Source organism: Symphalangus syndactylus, chromosome 2 (genome assembly GCF_028878055.3).
Source record: "Symphalangus syndactylus isolate Jambi chromosome 2, NHGRI_mSymSyn1-v2.1_pri, whole genome shotgun sequence".
NCBI classification, from domain to species: domain Eukaryota; kingdom Metazoa; phylum Chordata; class Mammalia; order Primates; family Hylobatidae; genus Symphalangus; species Symphalangus syndactylus.
This window is the reverse complement of record NC_072424.2, coordinates 17,633,004-17,653,264: the sequence shown is the minus strand read 5'-3', so window position 1 is coordinate 17,653,264 and position 20,261 is coordinate 17,633,004. Positions and strand designations below refer to the sequence as shown.

At 43.3% G+C, this 20,261-nt stretch overlaps 1 long non-coding RNA gene across 1 annotated transcript in view; it reads right to left on the bottom strand.

Moving 5' to 3' along the window:
- The window catches only part of LOC134734197 (uncharacterized), a 92,010-nt gene that overhangs the window by 4,468 nt on the left and 67,281 nt on the right, over window positions 1-20,261 (bottom strand). The gene's annotated exons all lie outside the window — the stretch shown is intronic.

Sequence of the window (20,261 nt, the reverse complement as noted above, 5' to 3'; positions counted from 1 at the left end):
GGTGCAAGTCACCAGGGCACCATGGTGGAGCCATTGCCCACACTTACCTTTTTATCCTATTTTCTCACATTTCCTCCAACCTCTGCCCACACACTACTGCACGCTGTTGCATGTTCTCCAGACATACACCCCACATTCCTGCAGCTGTGCCTTGGTTGCAGGTGAGCCTTTAACTGGGGCCATTTGCCTCCATCTCGTACCACCTAGCAAAGTCCCAGCTACCTCCAAGCTGTGCTTGGTGCCTTAATATATTTAATGATGATGACATCCCAAGAGCCCAGCAGGGTGGGTACAGGATACTCATTTTGCACAAAAGGAGGGGAGTTGTTAGGGAACTTGCTCAGGGCTCTCCAGTAGCAGAGCCAAGATTCAACTACTTTGATCCTTTGCAGGATGCAGCACAAAGCCTAGCTCATAGCAAGTTAGAATAAAATGTCTGGAGAGTCACATCAAATGAATTGCAGCAAGGGGGCATCAAGAGGAATTGAATCCACAGTCTTGGATAATCAGATCTACTGGTGGGTGCCAGAGCAACTGACGGTCAAGGTACATGAGGGATGGGGCACTATCAGAGTCAGAGCTAATTCAGCCTGAATCCTGGGCCTTGTACAGTCTGGCCTTGAAGGGGCAGGGCCCAGCGCTGGTAGAGCTGGGGACTAGCTGTGCTACTGGAAGCTTGTGTTTGAGGAGAGAGGATTTGAGCATAGAAGGGGCATCAGCAGGTTTGGGGTTCATCCTAATGTTCCCTAGCTTCTCCCTTCTCTCTGGAGTCCCTCCTCCCCCTGGCCTGTCTTTAGCCCTTTTAGTTCCAATCACTTTATCCTTTCAGCCTGGCTGAGCTCCCCCACTGGTCTCATTCTCCTCTAACCAGATCTGGGGTTGTCTTCTGCTTTTGGAATTCACCATTAGGAGATGAGGAGGCAGCTGCAGGTTGACTGAGCAAGGGTCATTGTCTATTTGAAGTTTCAAAGGTATCTCTGAAAATAAACACAGTTTTTTGCAAGAGTGAAATGGCATCTGTGGTAGAATTGGAAAGACAGTTGTCATTTTGCTTAGAGTTCCTCTTCTACAGATGGCAGCTGGGCCTTTCAAAGTCAAGGGTGACAGTCTGCACGTGGCTTCTCCCCAGCACTGTACTGGGTGATGGGGGTGGTGTGCAATACACTAGAAATATACTTCCCCGGTTTGCTGCTCTGCTTGAGGCCTCCTTCCCCCATCCCCTCATCAGCCAGGATGCAGGACTCCCTATCTGTGTATCTTCCACATTGAAAATTGTGCTGTGTTGAGATGACATGGCACAGAGATTCAACCCACAGGGGTTTGGGGTTAGGCAGGCATGGCTATAAGCCTCAGCACTGCCCCTCTACAGCAGCTTTTGTAACACTGAGCAAGTGACTTTGCCTCTCAAAGCCTCCATTTCCTCATGGGTAAAAGGGGATAAGAGGATCTGCCGCCTAGGATGATAGGGATGGATTTAGTGAAATAGTGCATGTCAAGAGCTTATGAGTATGTGGCCACAGCAGGAATTCATTACTATTGCTCTGTGACTGTTATCAAAGCTGTGGCCTACACATACACCCAGCTAATGGCTAATGTGAGGTAGGCTGTGATGCCTGCTACAATGAAGCTATGATTGTAACTATAGCCCACACCCATATCCCTGGGTCCTGCACATGTGGATTCAACCAACTACCGGTCAAAAATATTAGAAAAAAATAAAAGTAGCAATACAACAAAAATACAAATAAGAAAACCCAGTATAACAACTATTTACATGGTATTTAGGTATTGTAAGTAATCTAGAGATGATTTAAAGTATACAGAAGGAAGTGTGTAGATTCTATCCAAATACTATGCCACTTTGTATCAGAGACTTGAGCATCCGTGGATTTTGGTGTCTGGCGGTGAGGTGTCCTGAAACCAATCCCCCATGAATATTGGGGATGACTATATCATTATTGGGCCATCTTCTCCCTTGGGGAAACCAGATCTCCACCAGCATTAATAAGGCAATTGCTGTGCCAGAGAGCATTAATATTGAGAATCTCATGTTTTCATGTTACAACATCATATTTAAGGATATACAAAAGTTCTGTATCACTGGCAATAAACTCTAAAGACCCACCAAGGAATAAAAACTCTCCATCTTTGACTGTACATGCCCAAGGATGACGCTGTTACCCTTAGATCTAAGCCATAGGCCTGAACACAGGCAAACAGCTGTTGGTTAATGGCCTTGGAGATCTGGAGGGCTGAATAGAAACTCCCCAAATGATAACGTTCTAGGGAGTCATAGCACTGATGCATTCACCAGGCATCTACCTCTGATCTGGAGGAAGTCCATGCTGCTTCCAATTCAGAGACTGTGCCCTAGACATCATATTGATTTTCTGCCTCTCCACCCCACTCTATGCTGTGAAACTGAGATTAATTGAACTGCTAAAATGATGAAGTTATATATACCAGCTAATTTTCCAATGGTCAGCATGACCTTTTATAGAAGTGTGTTCAGCATTTGAAAATGTATGTTTTTCCAACATCTCACCGTGAAATACATATAAGAAAGTAAAGTTTTAAATGATTTTCTTTTATACCGACAAACTAGGAAGTATGAGATGTTCATTTGCCCCAGAGTTAGCAAATGCAAAACCAATTATGAAGTCAGAATATCACAGTTGACTTAAGCAGCAAATAGTCATGCCTATGTAATTCCATTTAACTGGTTACTCAGCTCTTTTTGAAAGGCATTATTAAGCTTGTTAGGGAACCTCAAAGGGAATCAGTTTCATTAAGAAACTAGACAATTAGACCTTGGAGTATTTAAAAAGATTACAGGCAGACAAATAGTACTGCAAACTGGGCTGTGAAATACATTCAAGAACTCAATAGACAGAAATAAAGATTTACAGAAGTCCTTTTTCCGATTGTGTTCTAATTTTAATTGTTTTTCTAATTGAGATTGTTTTTTCCCCAATGTAAGATATCTACTGCATAAATATATGCATATTATCTTCATAATATTTGTATTACAGATAAGCTAAAAGAAGAAAATGACCCATTTCAAGAAATAACCAATATCAATACTTTGCTCTAAACTTTCCAGAGGCCTGTATAGTACAGCCAGATAGCTAAAAGCCTAGGGGCCAGAGTCAGAGTGACTGGATTTATAGCCTAGTTTTATCACTTATTGACTCTGATCTTGAAAATTCACTTGAACTTCGTTTGATTCCATTTTCTTATCTGCATAATTGGGATTTTAAATTGTACCTTCTGTACAGCATTTTGGGATGATCAAATGAGACAGTATGTGTAAAGTCTTAAATCAATGGCTGGTATTTGGTAAGTCTTCAATAAATATTAGCTATTTTATATATCTTATATAGACAGTGTATAATCAAAATGGGATTTTATTGTATGTTCTGTTTTTATAGTTCACTTTTTATTTGCTGGCATATTGTGAAGATTTTTCTATATAAATAGATGCACATCTCTTTATTATTTTTAATAGCTATATAATATTGCATCATCTGCTGCTTGATAAATTACCAGGTAGGAGGCTAAGCAGAGCCATGGTTTGGGCCCCACCCTTCCTTGCTAGAGCTCAGTGAGGGCAAAGCTTCCCGCCCTACCCCAAGTCACCCCTGATGTGCCAGAGTGAGTATTTTTACCTGGGTTCAAACCCTGTGACCGAGTTCTCAGCATTCATGGGCTCCTTTACAGTAACAGAATGCCCAGCTAGCAGAGACACGGGGGATTCCCACCACTGAAGGCTGCTCAGGGAAGACAGCCTCTTTCTTCGCTTCTAATAAACCAGCATCTGCCATTTGCATAACTTCTGGAGAAGGGCCAACACATTTCGGGAAGATGCTTGTTTTCTTGCAGAGGCAGCTGAAACTCATTTGAATAACCAAGTCAAATCAATTCAGAAGAAGCCAGCTCAGCATGAAAGCAAGGATTATCATTCTTGTTCCTGCGATATCCCTCCAAGTAGCACAGTGAACCAACTGCAGGATCATAGACTCCGTGCTACAGGATGTGCAAGGTGACCTGGTCCTCCTTTACAGGTAAGCGAATGGAGGCATGACCCCAGGTCACATGAAAAGAATGGGGCAGAACAGGGGAAAACTCAGGTATTTGGACTTCATGTTCAGAGTTCTTCCCACTCCACTCTACTGCCTTCTACTCTCTCTCACCCAAGAGAGATTGAAAGTGACTGCAGGTGCAGACTTTTGTGAGAGGAAATAATTCGAGCACTACTGTTGATCCCTTTTGTTCCCACTTGGTCAGGACACCTTGGGGAAAATTAAGGTGGACAGAGCTACATGTGTTGGGGAGGAATAGAGTGCAAGGTAACATCAATGAAAACGAGTTGGTAAAGAGAAAATGATGTTATTACCTATTCAATCGTCTAAGCATCTAACTCAACAACAGCAAATACGCTGTGTGTGCCCACCATTGGGGCATCCTATCTAAGAGTTTGATGCATGGAGAGACAAAGTTCAGTTCTTGGCAGGATGAGAGGAAACATCGTTCTGATCTAATATGGAATCCATTCTCAGCTCTAGCATTTCCTCCCAAGGACCGTGTAGATGTATGATGTTACCTGAATTATCTTTTCAAAATGCAAATCTAGGCTTGTGGTTCCCTGCCTTAAACCCTGTCAGTGGCTCTCCATTGTCTTCTGAGTGACCTTCTAACCCCTCAGCAGGAATCTTTCTTTGGGGGTGAGAGCAGCAAGGAAGGGTAGGATGATTAGGAGAGGTAGGATGAGCTTCTTAATTACACATTTCTCGAGGTCTAGAGCCCTCCAGTATTGGTATCTGGAAGAAAACAGCCTTGTCCTGCAGAGTTGTCTAGAAGTAGATGACAAAACCCAGCGGGGCCAGGCCCAGAGTACTGGTCCTACCTTGACCGCAGGACCTCAGCCTTATAGATTTCTGCAGTGTCAACCCAGAGAAGATAGATGCATGGAATAGACCAAAGCAGTTACTTGCTTTCCCCCTACAAGGCCCTTAGTGTCTGCAGCTCACCCCATCTAATGGGCTTGGAGTTCGAGACAGCAGTTGACCCTGTCATTTTTCCAGTTTGATATTTAGTTATCAGTGTGCTCAGCCCTTATCCTTTAGATATTTGATATTCAAACCCCAATTGGGACTCTTGTACATCAGCTGGCTAGGAAATATTTTGGGTAATTGGATGGTGGCACTACCTGCCAGCTACCAGGTGGATTCAGGTGCTGTCTTTCAACATCAGTGTGTACTTATGCAGTTTATTGCATTTTAAAATTGTTATATAAAAATCAGTAAAAATGAAAACTGAAGGTCTGATATTAATGGTAAGAATTACTGGCCTTATAAATGCATACAATTGAGGCAAAGATGAAAAGCAATAGCACATTAACAGTCTTTGATTTTGAAGAACATGTACAAAACAGAAGGCAATATATTGACAACATAATTTTTCTATGCCTTAAAGATAGGGCTAGTTAGAATTTTCATAATTTGTCTCTCAGAGATCAGAAGTCTTCTTCTAAAATATATTATCTATTTTCAGTTTTCACACATCTGACTGATGTTCAGAAGGAAGGTCTTGACGTCAAGCATCTCCTGCCACAAGGAAAGCTTTAGGGGGAAATGTGAGCAAAGTGCAGAGGGTGAGGCTCATGAGAGGGGTAGACAGGTGAGGCAGTGCTGAGTTCTGAAGGCCGCCCTGATGCTGAGATTCCATAGCTGGGGCTACCCTCATGACCCCCAAAACTCTCATCACTAAATACCAAAGGACTGTCCCCTGAGGACTGACGGACCAGATACACAGTGTTAAAAGAAAAACTTTAAATAAATATAACGGAGTTTACTTGAGCAAGAAAAAGAAAAAGATTCATGAATCAGGCAGCCATCAGAATCACAGCAGATTCAGAGAGATTCTAGCACTTGCCACATGGTCAGAGCAAATTTATGGACAGAGGGGAAAAAAAAGTAGCATGCAGAAAACAAAAGTGAGGTCCAGAAATAGCTAGATTGGTTATGGCTCTGCGTTAGCCTCCTTTGCACATGGTTTGAACAGTTGGCTGCCTGTGAGTGGCTCAAGTATGGCTGCTGGGATTGGCTGAGACTCTGCTAGCTTACAGAAGCATACTCCTGCATTAGTTTTTGGTTTGCCTGCCTACTATGTTAGGTTACAGTTCCTCCGTAAGAACTCAAGCATGAGAGTACAGAGGCTTTCACAGACCAGATTTTAGTTTGATTTTACACTGATCTGGGGCTTGGTGTGAGATGTGGCGAAAAGGCACGAGCTAAGAGTTTAAGAAGAGGTTTCTCGAAGCCGGTAATATGCTCTTGGATGGAAACAGCTTTTTACTTTCAGGAGTGAAGAAAACAGGACCACAGGCTATAAAGAACTGTACTCTATGGAAATGAGACAGAAATGCCTATTGTGGGCCTAGTGTGCCTAGTACATAAGTGTTCATTACATGCTGAGGGGTCCTCTTTTGTCAAGTAGAGGAAGCAGAAGATGGTCACATTATGTTAATACATCTGTGTCAGTTGTGTAGTTACCAAGTGCCCCTTGCTGTTCTCTCTAATCTTTTCACTTTATCTTTAAGCTACTCTCATTAGGGGAAAGGAGATGAAGGGAACCGACATTTGCAGGTGGGGTGCTGCATATGATTATGGAGAGACTATGTAAATGACACCCTTGGCATTGCACAGTGCACAACATATGCAGCTGTACAGAATGATCCTGGCTGTTGTTTGCCTCCTATTGTTATAGTAGGTAGCTAGTTATGCATGAAAAGGGCGGGATAGGGTTCCCTCCCACTGCATCAGGAATGTCAGGTGGCCATCAGGCAATATGGTCAGGTAGTTGTTAAACTGTTTCTCTAAAATAATAATCGGTTGCAGCCAGCATTAGGGAAAGGCAGTCTCCCAACAGACAGAAAAAACCTGAAACTGGTGATCAGCAGTTTCCCAATAAGATCTCAGGAGCTGGGTGAGTGGGCTCAAGCGTATATACTAAGAGGCAAAATGGCGGAGTTTAACTGGTATATGACCTTCTCAGAGCATTCGACTGGTGAGGGAGGAATTCCTCAAGTGAGCATCATACAACTCCAGTAAACGGTTGTAGCAGCCCCTCCCAAGTGCTAGCAGGCCACTGTGCATGCAGATATCCCACATCAAGGGAAAAATCAGGGGAGAAGAGAGGCAAGCTCCAAGAAGTATGCCAATATTATAAAAACCTGAGTCAAAGGTCAACCTGGGCACTTGATCTCTCAAGTTGGCTGCTTGGCCCTCTTCCAAGTGTATTTTCCTCCCTTTCATTCCTGCTGTAAAGGTTTTTAATACACTTTCACTCCTGCTCTAAAACTTGGCTCATTCTCTCACTCTGCCTCATGCCCCTTCAGTTGAATTCTTTCTTCTGAAGAGGGAAGAACTGAGGTTGCTGCAGACCTGTACGGGTTTGCTGCCAGTAACACTATGTTTGTAGTACTGTGCTAGATCTTCCTATTATCATATCAAATTACACTCCTAAAAGCCCTGGGAGGTGGGATTATCCCCACTTGTCACTAAAGAAATAATGAGTTGGAGAAGTTGAAGGATGTCCCAATATCACAAAACTAGGAAGTGGTGGGACTAGAATGAAAACTCTAGTCTGACTCAGCTAGCTTTCTTTTTTTCCTTCTTTTTTTTTTTAAAAAAATCTTTTTTTAATTATACTTTAAGTTCTAAGGTACATGTGCACAACGTGCAGGTTTGTTACAAATGTGTACATGTGCCATGTTGGTTTGCTGTACCCATTAACTCATCATTTACATATTCACAGCTGAATTCTACCAGAGATACAAAAAGGAGCTGGTACCATTCCTTCTGAAACTATTCCAATCAATAGAAAGAGGGAATCCTCTCTAACTCATTTTATGAGGCCAGCATCATCCCGATACCAAAGCCTGGCAGAGACACAACAAAAATAGAGAATTTTAGACCAATATCCCTGATAAACATCAATGCGAAAATCCTCAATAAAATACTGGCAAACCGAATTCAGCAGCACATCAGCTAGCTCTGTCAATCATCCCAGAGAGTTGGGAGCTGAACGCACCTAAATGCAAATGAACCATCCACCGAAGAGTGCAAAACCTATGCAATACACAGAAGCCCCGCGTTCCCTCATTGCATGATGCTTTCTGTGTCTGGCATTGGCTCCCAGAGACTGGCTCTCTGGAAGTTCGAGGAGGAATTACAGCTTTAGCAGGAGCCTGGGTTCTTCAATCCAGAATCTGTGCACTGAATCGTAAACTCTCATTTGAATGTGATCTCCTGCATTAGCTCCAGAATCTCTTCCTTCTCTTCTTTCTTGATACTTCTTTTCATCTTTTGTGTGAGGGATGGGAGTCCCTGCATTATTTAATGCTCAGTGTCCTTCACAGCTGGGGCAGCAATTCTAACATTGAGCTACAAAACATCAGAAGAGAAAAAAAGGAAAGTCTGTCCCTGTTACAGGAAAGGGGTCCCAATCCAGACCCCAAGAGAGGGTTCTTGGATCTTGCATAAGAATTTAGGGAGAGTCCATAGTGCAAAGCGAAAGCAAGTTTATTAAGAAAGTAAAGTAGTGAAAGGACAGCTACTCGATAGACAGACAAAGCAGGGTGTTCCCGAAAGTAAGAGGGGGAATGTGTCCACCCTAGGTACAATGCTCGTTTATATACAGGATTAAAAAGATTAGGCCGGGCACAGTGGCTCACGCCTGTAATCCCAGCACTTTGGGAGGCCAGGGTGGGTGGATCACGAGGTCAGGAGATCAAGACCATCCTGGCCATCATGGTGAAACCTTGTCTCTACTAAAAATACAAAAAATTAGCCAGGGCATGGTGGTACACATCTATAGTCCCAGCTATTCGGGAGGCTGAGGCAGGAGAATTGCTTGAACCCAGGAGGCAGAGGCTGCAGTGAGCCGAGATGGCGCCACTGCACTCCAGCCTGGGTGAGAGAGCAAGACTTAGTCTCAAAAAAAAATAAAAATAATAAAAATAATAAAAATAAAAATAAATCATGGGGAGATGTGCTCTAAGGGTTTGTGATAAGGGACTAATTTTCTTAATTACCATATTTTGCAAGAATCAATATTTAAGGCAAAACTAGAAATGCCTTTGTTCTCAAGATATTGGGATGTCAGGACACTTCCAAGTCTGGGTCTGTTTAGCAAAATTTATCAATATATTCCCTTAACCGTAAACATCTAGAGGCTAGAAATACCTCAGTTTCTGGCAAGGCAGCCCAGCAAGTCCCAGCCTCATTTTCCTAGCCCTCACTCAAGACGGAGTCACTCTGGTGTGAATGCCTCTGACACCCCTAATCAAAAAGGAAGAGACTGCTGATGATGCCTTTAGGACAACGGCACAGAATTGGAATCTGCAGAGAGGAGCTGCTAGCCCCTACCTTCTCTCCCGCAGAAAGATGTGCTCAGGTCAGAGAAGGATGTTTATGGGTATCAAGGGGAGATGAGGCATGAGAGAGATAGAGACGAGACAGACAGAGAGAGAAAGAGAGAGAGAGAGAGAAACAAATAGAAAATTATTATAAGGCTATGGTTAGAAATTCCATGGCTCGACGGACCAGGCAGCCACACAAGTGAGTAAAGTAGGCGGTAGGATCCATGGCAAAATGGAGATGTCATGCTCTAAAGGGGCTATACCTACTCACGGCCCCAATCAGGTGTGGCCAGGTACTTATCCCACATACTAGGATGTACTAGGACTGGTTTTAAGAAAATCTAAGCTTTTGAATTTTAAAGAATAATCATAATAGCTACCACTTGTTAAGCACTCAAGGCTGAGGGCAGAGCGTGCAGAATCTATTTGGGAATAAGAGGAAGATCAGAAGTGAGTGGAGACAGAAACGAGCTATGAAGAGTAGCAAACAAACAGAAAATCACATCCATGGAGACAGCAGTGGAAGGGAGGGAGGTGACCATCTGCAGTGGCACCTGGCAGGCAGGTGGAGACCCAGGATGGACAAGGAAAGGCTGGTGAACATAGTGTGCAGGATGGCTTTGGTGACCTCCCAGGGACTAATTTCAGCAGAGGGACAGAGATCAAAGACAGACTACAAGGAGCGGGGAAGTGGGTGGGTGGAAAAAAGCAGATGCAGCAGGTGTGCACTACTCATTTCAAAAGTTTGGCAAAACTCCTAAGAATTCTGAGTTTTGTATTCCATCCCCATTAGCACCATTAGTTTCAGTGGCTACTTTCAATTAGTTCTCCACTCAGGCATCTGCAGCCTTTTCCTTCCCACTGTTCAAGCCTATTATCAGAAAGAAAAAAGGAAGCAACTCAGTTGGGATCTTCTTTTTCAATGTTCACCAAAGAAAGAAAATCAGCAAAACTGCTGAGTTTATTCTAAGCACAGCAGTGTAGAGTCCAACCACCAAATTTAGTTCTGCCTGAATCTCTAATGGGGGAGGTAGAGGTGAAACTGTCATTCTTCGGTGCAAATTTCTTCAGATTTACCTGTAGGTGGAGAAACTGCCAGGCCTCCCTTAGGACTGCATTTTTTTGGTGACAGCCATTCCTCCAAGACGCAAGACCCCTCTTATGCAAGACTTTGGCTTGAGGTCTCCCTCTTGGTCTTCCTGAAACTTGCTTGGAACTGCAGTGCAGCCTGAGACTCCTGCCCAACCCCTCTCCTGTCCTTCTCTCATTCACAGGTGTCAGAGTGGCACAGCCATTTGAGAGCGCTCGCAGTTGCCTCCCCATCACAGGTGTGTGTGTCACAGGTGATGTGACCACCACCAACACTGACTTCTAAAATATTAATCCAACTGCCTCTTTTTTTTTTTGAGATAGAATCTCGCTCTGTCACCCAGGCTGGAGTGCAGTGGCACTATCTCAGCTCACTGCAACCTCTGCCTCCCAGATTCAAGCAATTCTCCGGCCTCAGCCTCCCTAGTAGCTGGGACTACAGGCACGTGCCACCATGCCCAGCTAATTTTTGTATTTTTAGTAGAGACGGGGTTTCCACCATGTTGGCCAGGCTGGTCTTGAACTCCTGACCACATGATCCACCCGCCTCAACCTCCCAAAGTGCTGGGATTACAGGCGTGAGCCACTGCGCCCAGCCCCCTGACCCTTTTAAGGGAAACAATTGTACTTCTAGTTTAACATTTTGATGTAGTACAGGCTTCTGCAACTGAGCACTTGTAAATGCATTATATTTAGTTGTAATGCCATTTGGGGCACTAGGTATGGTGCATCATATGAAAAGAGGCCTTACATTATAGAGTCCAAAAGATAGTGCAAACGTGTTCTAGTTTCCCGATCCTTCCATAGAGACTCCAACCTGGACACACACGTGGGCATTCCCTTTCTTCCCAGTCTTCTTCCCTGACCTCACAATCATGATTATTTGAGCTCTTTTTTCATCCTAGGGCTCCTGGCTGCATCCCAGAAGTGTGTGTGGCATCTTCTGGTTCTGAGCATCACTCTAGGCTCAGTTCTGGAGAGGAAGTGGCAGGCACTGAGCTGAAGAAAGCCTTACTTCCTTTGGATTTTTCAGACTTGAGCTTTAAGAGGACAAACAGCCCCTCCTCTAGCTAAATTTGCCAGCTTTAACTCTGATATGCTTTTATGCAACCCTACCAAAGATTTTTTTCCGTCTTCTTATTAACCTTGCCAAACATTCCCAGGAGGTCTACCCGGAGTGATGGAGGTAGGGGGAAAGGCAGAAAAAACGGAAAACAAACCCATCTCATCACAAATATAAAGCTCTAAGCATCAGGAGATAATGAACTAAAGTTATATAATTTATTTAAATATTCTTCCACCAGAGAGAGAGCTTAAAACCCGTAAGAGTCTTTTCTGAACTACACGGAGGGGAGTGGGAGAAAAGATGTTCTGATTTAATTCCTATATTATAATGAAAGCAATTGTCCTGTGTGCATCATTATTTTTCCATTATCTTAATGCATCAGTTAATGAAAATTTTCAGAGTCCATTCACATGGCTACAGTAGCTGAGAAGTTAGATTGCATCCTCCACCCTGTGGGTACAGATGCAGCTGCCCTGCACATGGGTTGTCCTTCCACACATCAAAATCTCACTAGTGCTAACCATAAGTTGGGCTGCATATGCCAGCCTGAGGGTACAAAGCAGCTTCCATTTCATCCAGATGGATTTCTCTCCCCCATTACCTTCCATTTGCGGCATCACTGCAGAGATAGACCATTCAGAAGGTACCTTCTGTGTGGATGATAGCAGATTCATAGCTCTTGGGCACCACAGGCACTCAGGGACCCCAGACACTTCAGGCATGACACACAACTTTGGGACATTAACTTCCTCTGTATGAGAAGACACAATATTTTTAATGTGTAAGGAATTCAGACTGTATCCACTGCCTGCATATAACAATTTCAGAATTGCCAGCTTTGCTTTTTCTGTACTTCCCCCTCTTTTCCTTATTTCTGAGGGCTGAAAGGGCAAAAGCTTATGCAAAGCCTGATGAGAAAAGAGATGGGAGAGAAGAATGTATTTCCCAGGCAGCTTCATGGGGAGCGGGAGGATGAAACTGGTCAAATGGGTCATGATAGGAAAACAAGACACTAAGGTGGCAGGGACAAGACCATCTGGATGAGAGAGAGTATACTCATGGCATAGGAGTGAGAAATCTCGACTAATTGGGGGTGGCAGAGAACAGAACAAGAGAAGTTATAAAGATTTGGTGTAGATTTTGCTCTTGGATCCCCCATGAATTTTTGAGAAAGACCTAAATAAAATTAAATCCCCCTCATGGGTGGCAGTTCTTCAAATGTGATACTCTTCCGAAACTGGCCCACTGGGTCTTAGCTTTATGGGCAGGATATTTTGTTTCTTGGCCACTCTGTGCCCATCTACCATCCAAGCACCAGGACAGATGTGAAGGGGCAACAATGTAGAATTACAGGCTTTCAAAGGATGAAGTCACATTAGAGATAATCGAGTCTAGCCTCATATTTAATTCAGGAAACTTCCTAGTGCTCCTTTGCCTCATCCCTGGTTAAAGGATTCCAATAATATGAATTTCAGGTCCGATGTAGAGGCAGTCACATTGTAAAGCTCATGCCTTGAAGTCAGAAGGTGTGGTTTCCAGACATTTACAATGGTTAAACTCCTGTTCCCTGAGTGTCAGGTCTGTTACCTGGAAAAGGGTCACAACAGTCCCTTTCTAGAATGTCAATAAGGGGAATAAAGAACAGAATGGATGCAGATTCTAATCATGAGTACAGCCTCCTGACTCAGTGGCCTGGATTGAGTCTACATGTTGACCAAATATCTGGTCAGTTTAGTGAGGTCCAGTGTGGAAACAGCCATAAAATAAGTGATCTACTGGAGTTTTGGTTTTAAAGCTCTGGTGATGTGCTAATACCCAGCTATGTTCAATTAACAGTGGGAAAGCATGTTCAAAAGACTATCTACACCACATGGATAGAGAACCTTGGAAAACCAACATTTTTCCAATCAAAATTATTTCATTCGTAGAACTTTTTAGTAGCTATTTCAAATATCCTTTCATTTAATGAGCTTGGTATCTGAAGAAGAATATATCATAGGAAATGGGATGGGAGTCTTAGAAAATCTGACACTAAAGTAGAAAAAAAAAATGAAAGAAAAATATTCCAAAATAAGAGTGGAGGAATTCGAGGAGGGCCTATTTTTCCCACGTGTTGAAAATTCTCTACAATAATGCTATAATACCTTAAAAATAACAATGGTGTTATAACAATATTAAGCACAATGTAACGGGTAGCTTTATGTATGTTCTTAGGTTATTTCACCTTTCACTACTTCAGCTTCTTTATCTTCAGAGCAAGGGGATTCAAATAGATGCTACGTAAGGACCTTTCTTACAACAACTCTATTGTGTGAAAATTTCACTTACATGCAATAGATGTCACCCCATTCAAAAATCTTTCAGCTTCACAGTAGATTATTTTTCCGTAGGAAAAACACATCTTTTGTTAACAATTATATGCATCTTTCCTCAGAAATAATAAATGCAAGAATGACAGATGTTTTGCGTCTCGGAAATTTTTCACTAATACAAGAGCAAATAATACAAGAATGATAGACATTTTGCATTTCGGAAATCTTTGACTGATACAAGGGCTATGACACTGTGACTTTGGCCACGAGAGGATGGGTGTTATACATCACATTTACACCTGGTTTACCCAATGAAAACTGGTGAGTCTCAGATGAGTTAGTTCCCTTTGAGTCCCTCCCTTTTGTGGTGCATAAGCCTCACTGCCATTTGCTGCATACACAACCTGAGTGCTCACCTGTCCCAGGGCAGCTACCATTGCTTGAGTTGACTGCCCAGCCCGATAAGCCATTATGTAGACAAGAATGTGGTGGATATTCACAGCAGTGCCTTTGAAATTTGCATGCTCCTTAAAATCAAGTTACATCTCATATGCAAAATATAAAATTAAAAGAAATTCATGAATGCAAACGCTACTGGGTCTAATTTTAAAGTATAATTTAAATAAAATAGAGGACTCACTACACATTGGAAAGGCAGAATTTTAAGAAAAATCTATATGAGTATTTAAAATGTTGGATTTTTGCTGGGTGACACAGTGATAAAAATCCAATATTTGGTGCCAGACAGACCAACTTTCTAGGTTCGATGCTAAGTACTTAGCACCTCTGAGTTTCAGTCACTTCATTGGTAGCATGGGCGTGTGGTAGGTTCCTTTCTCCTTCCTTGGATAACCTGAGTTATCTTTAATTCTGTGGTATAGTTTATAAAACGTTGGAAATATTTTATACCTATCCACCTTTCCTTTCAAAGTTTCTTGGTACATGTGATAGCAATACATCTCCATCTCACTGTGCCCTCCTTGCCTATTGATGAAAGGAACTGGGAAGAAAGGCTACAGTTTCTCATCATTATGATTACTAATTTGCTAAAGCATTAAATTAATAGCAGATCCCAGGTCCTAATCCTCCAGTTCCATAAAGGGATAAAGGCATGTCTATTCTACCACCAGCTATTTATGCTGTTGCCTTGTTGCTTCTTGAAAATGAAGCTATTTCTTATATGCATAAGTAACCCACTTTTTAAATTTTTATTTTTTGATGAGTCTCGCTTTGTCACCCAGGCTGGAGTGCAGTGGTACAATCTTGGCTCACTGCAACCTCCGCCTCCCAGGTTGAAGCAATTCTTCTGCCTCAGCCTCCTGAGTAGCTGGGATTACAGGTGCGTACCACCACGCCTGACTAATTTTTGTATTTTTAGTACAGATGGGGTTTCACCATGTTGGCCAGGCTGGTCATGAACCCCTGACCTCAAGTGATCCACCTGCCTCAGCCTCCCAAAGTGCTGGGATTACAGGTGTGAGCCACTGTGCCCGGCCAATAACCCACTTTTGAGACTGGATTTTTATAGATGCACATGCGAGACTATGTAGCATAATTTAATACATATTGTCTTATTGTGGGGATAGGAAAAACAAAATATGTATTTGTAAAATTCTACAGTAAAAATGCAGTGCTAGCACTCAGATCTTCATAAATGATAGCATCCGTCGCCATCACTGCTTGTTGCTTCTCCAGCAGCTGTCCCCGCCCATACTCCCCTGCTGGTGGAAACTGGATCAATGACAAACAGAAGCTCAAAAGGTTAGAAGCTCACTTTCCGGTTGCTCTTGAGCCACTGGCAGCCACGGCACCTAGTTTTATTCAGAGACATCAGTGGAAATACCTTGGGGGATTTTCTTGGAAATATTTTCCTCCTGGAGAGATATGGGCTAGAGCTCTACCCCGTCTCGCTTTTGGACTTTTGGAAAACTCAGAAAATAGCAGAGGCAACAACCTGGTATCCAGGCATAACTGAGTTACTGAACCAACCCCAATAATCAACTGCTTCTGAACTTATTATCTGGAAGGAAAAATAGCCCTTATTGCTTAAACTGCTTTTAGTCTGCTTTTGGGTACTCTACTCCTTGCAGTTGAAAACATCCCTCCGACTGCCTCTCCCACTGTTCCACTCTGGCTCTGAGCCTGCCTACCTCTTGCTTTTGTCCTGGTGTGATCTCTGGCACACCCAAGTGTACTGCCAGAAAAAAATGACACAAAGTTGGCCTTTTCTCAATCCCTTTGAATGCACTGCTCCCACGTGTCCTGATGAGAGACATGAGGCCCTGAAATCAAATTCCCTTACCAGCCTCAGGGAAAAGGACTGAAAACGGCAGAGCAGGAAGGAGGGGCAGGCACAGGTGGGTTGGTGACACTGAAGTGGCCTAGGCAGCTATCACATGCCCTGGAGGAGCCACAGGGCACACGAGCTGCCCCCTGACCCCAGCAGGAACCACAGGCTGTGAGCTGCAGCCCCTCTAGTCCCAGAGGTGACCTTTACAGGCTAAGGCTGAGTTGTCCAATTGTCTGAATCCTAAGAGATGGTGGCTGAGAGAAATGCCATTGGCAATTGCCATCCACAGGGCTGCAGAGATGGCGGAAGTTTCAGGGAGCCCCTGCAGCAGGGAGAAGCAATTCTACAGCCTCTGCCTTGATGAATGACACTCTGTAGGGCACTACGGAAACACTGGCAAGGGTTCCACGAAGGATTGGGCTACTAAGGAACTGCTGAGTTGCCAGCTGAGGCACCCTGCTGCTCAAATGTCCCCAGCTCTCTGCATCCTCCTCTCATGATTCACCCTTGATATCTGTGCAGTAGAGAAGGAACTTATTTCTCTGTTATATTCACCCCTCACTGTAGATGGAAAATAGCTTCCCCTCACCAGGAGACTGTCTCTAGAGAGTTGAAGCCCCCAAATCTAGAGTTGATCCAACTGTGAAGGACCCAAAGTTCCAGTCCCACCTTCAGATGGCAAGCAGTAGATGCTGCCTGGGCAAACAAAGATGCTTATGCCTGCAGAGATCAGCAGGCAAGTCCCATGCAGGTAAATCACAGACTGGCTACTTTCACTAAGTGAAGCTCTTCAAACTTTGGGCAGCAGAGCAGAATGCTTTGTTTATGAACATTGGCAATCTCGAGTTTTCTGAAAAACTTGGAATGGCTCACAAGCCTTCAATAAATTCCAGTTTCTCCAATTCTTTGTGCTCAAGTGACTGACACAGCACAAAATGAAGTGGAAATGTAGCAAGAGATGGTCGAGTTGGTGACAACCGGTTGATATCACTAACTTGTCTATTGATGTCACTAATATCAAACCATGGCTAAGTTTCCCCAGAGCTGTGCCCATGTAAGCATTGCAGTAATAACCATAACAGCAAATATGATGGGATGTGCCAGACACCAGGCTCATGTGCTTGTCGCCGTTTAATCCTCATGACCCTATGCAATAAGAATTTCCTTTTTTTTTTTTGAGACAGAGTCTCGCTTTGTTGCCCAGGCTGGAGTGCAGTGGTGCAATCTTAGCTCACTTCAACCTCTGCCTCCCAAGTTCAAGCAATTATCCTGCCTCAGCCTCCAGAGTAGCTGGGATTACAGGTGTCCACCACCATGCCTGGCTAATTTTTTTGTATTTTTAGTAGAGACGGGGTTACACCATTTTGGCCAGGCTGGTTTCGAACTCCTGATCTGAAGTGATCCACCCACCTCAGCCGCCCAAAGTGCTGGGATTACAGGCATGAGCCACCGTGCCTGGCCAGGAATTTACTTTCTGTGTAGCCTTGGCAAGTTACTTATTCCCTTGAAGCTGATAAGTAACAGAGCCAGGACTCAGATGTGTGTCTGTTGGAGTCCAGGACCTGGGCTTTAGACCACGGTGCTATCCCATGTCCTCTGAACTGGCCCTGGGAAGCCCCACCTTGCTCCACTCATCCTCACAGTGTCTTTCCCCTGACATGTTGCTTTTAGGAAGGTGGCTAATTAATAGGCTCCATTATTTTTCAGGTGATTTGAAAGGGCAGTTGCAGACCAATTAAAGGTCAGCAAGTTCATGGAAGCCAGGGCGACTCAACAGTGACTTGCAATGGTGCAGCATGAGAGCATCTGTCTAGCAGTGGAGTGGCTCCAGGGCCAAGCTCACACTGCTGCTGGCTCTGCCCTCCTGTTTCTATGGTATACAGCAGACTGGCATTACACTTGCCCAATAAAACAGGGACATTCCTAATTAATATCCCAACAACACTTTACTTAGAGTGTGTGTGTATGTGTGTTATAGGGTGTGTGAGTGTAGTTAGAGAGTATGTGTGCGTATTCAGTGGTATTATAGCATAAATGATTTGCATCATATAAATGAAAGGGAACATCACTATTCTTCTGAACACAGTGATTCCTTATGGCATCCCATCACTGGCAAGAATTATGCTTTAAGGGCTAATCTATAGCCTCTAAGTCAATAAAGCCATGTAAATTAAGCCTACATCACAAAGCTTTTTTTCCTGATACCAACCTTCATGGCTGGCCATAGACTATAGAATTGGATTCTGGCTAAGAGGACACTTAAAACTCAAGTCATAAACCTTCCCAGAAAGGGAAATTTGATTCAAGAATTTAAAAATCAATTGTGAATACTTTTAATAAGTAAAACAAGACACCTGAAGGCCTAATATGTACTACCTTAGTCTTTGTCAGGGCAGCTTTCCAAGCTTGCAAAAGAACATGTGAGAATTTTAGAAATAACCCTGGAATCAAACTGAACTTTCTAGGCTTGAACTACTTTTAAGGGGAGGGCTGTGTGCACGAGTGTGTGTGCCTGTGTATGTGCTTGTGTGTGTGCCTGTGTATGTGCCTGTGTGTGTGTGCCTACATGTGTGTGCCTGTGTGCACCTGTGTGTGCCTGTGTGAGTATGCCTCTGTGTGTGTGTGTGTGTGTGTGTGTGTGTTGGGGACGGTACTAACAGCCTGCACTAACTCCAGGCTGTTAGTGCAGAGAGAATTTTCAAATAAATTTAATTTTCTTTTGTGTGCTGCCTTACAGAAAAGACCCATGTAAATGAAACATTTTGAAGATCCAAGTGCTTACTTAAAAAAATACAATAAAACAACTTTAAAGGAGCCTGTGAGACCAAACCTTGTAACTCAATAGTTTGACTAGGAATTCCTATTCCTTCTGCATTTGAGCACCACAAGCCAATTACTTATCCTAAAACTTTCTAGGTTGTCCTCAGTATACAAGTTGAGAAAGCATGTCACAAAACACACATGAGCACTTAAAACCTTTAAAAACAGCCACCTTATTCTGTCTTTCCTTTTGATTAAACACCATCAACATAACTGCATTTTACTTAACTAAGACAAAAGATGTGAAAACTCCATTTACTAAGCGAGAGAGCAATCTACTCTAAATCATTAGCAATTATAAAGAGTACACATATTTCATTATGAGAGATTGACTATACATTTATTTTCTAACCCATCCATTAGTGAGAAATATGGGCCGCACATATTAGTGGCTGTGTTGGACAAATGATTTATATTTAAAATCTCATTTTCACTTCTCAGAAGCACTTTGGAAGTAAGTGTTCTGTTTATGCTGAGAACTGTGCATGGTTTGCACCTCCTATGACTGCTTCAGGCAGCTTCGCCAGGCTGAGCTAGCACAGGAACCATGTACTATGTACACTTGAAACACTCCAGGTTTCCTCCCTATGCAGACAACAACAGCCATGGGAACTTCCCTCTCCTCTGTATCAACAGAAGTAGAGTGGAAAGCAGAACCCAGCTGTTATGGGTCAAACTGTGACCCCCAAGAATTCACATGTGGAAGCCTTAATGCCCAGGACCTTGAAATGTAACTGTATTTGGTGATAGGGTCTTTAAAGAGGTGATTAAGTTAAAATGAGGCCTTTAGGGTGAGCTCTGATCCACTCAGACTCGTGTCCTTAAGCAAAAATGAAATTTGGACACAAAAGGAGGTACGAAGGATTTGCGTACACAGGGCAACAACCACGTGAGGACACAGCAAAAAGGCGGCCGTCTACAAGCCACAGAGAGGGGCCTCGGAGGAAACCAACCCTGCCAACACCTTGATCTTGGACTTCTAGCCTCTACAGTGACGAGAAAGTTAATTTTTGTGGTTTAAGTCACCCAGTCTGTGGCACTTTATGGCCACCCTGGCAAAGTAAGACATCAGCTTACTTATCCATTGGGCAAAGATAGATCTAGCATTATGCTGATGATTCTTAAAACATGGCAAGCCTTGGAGGTTTAATGTCAGCTTTGCCCCCATTCCAGTAAAGGAGAGCCATCTTCTGTGAGTAACGATTTCACCAAGAACTTTTCTTAAAATTTTGAGAGATGTCTGACCCATGTGATTATAGT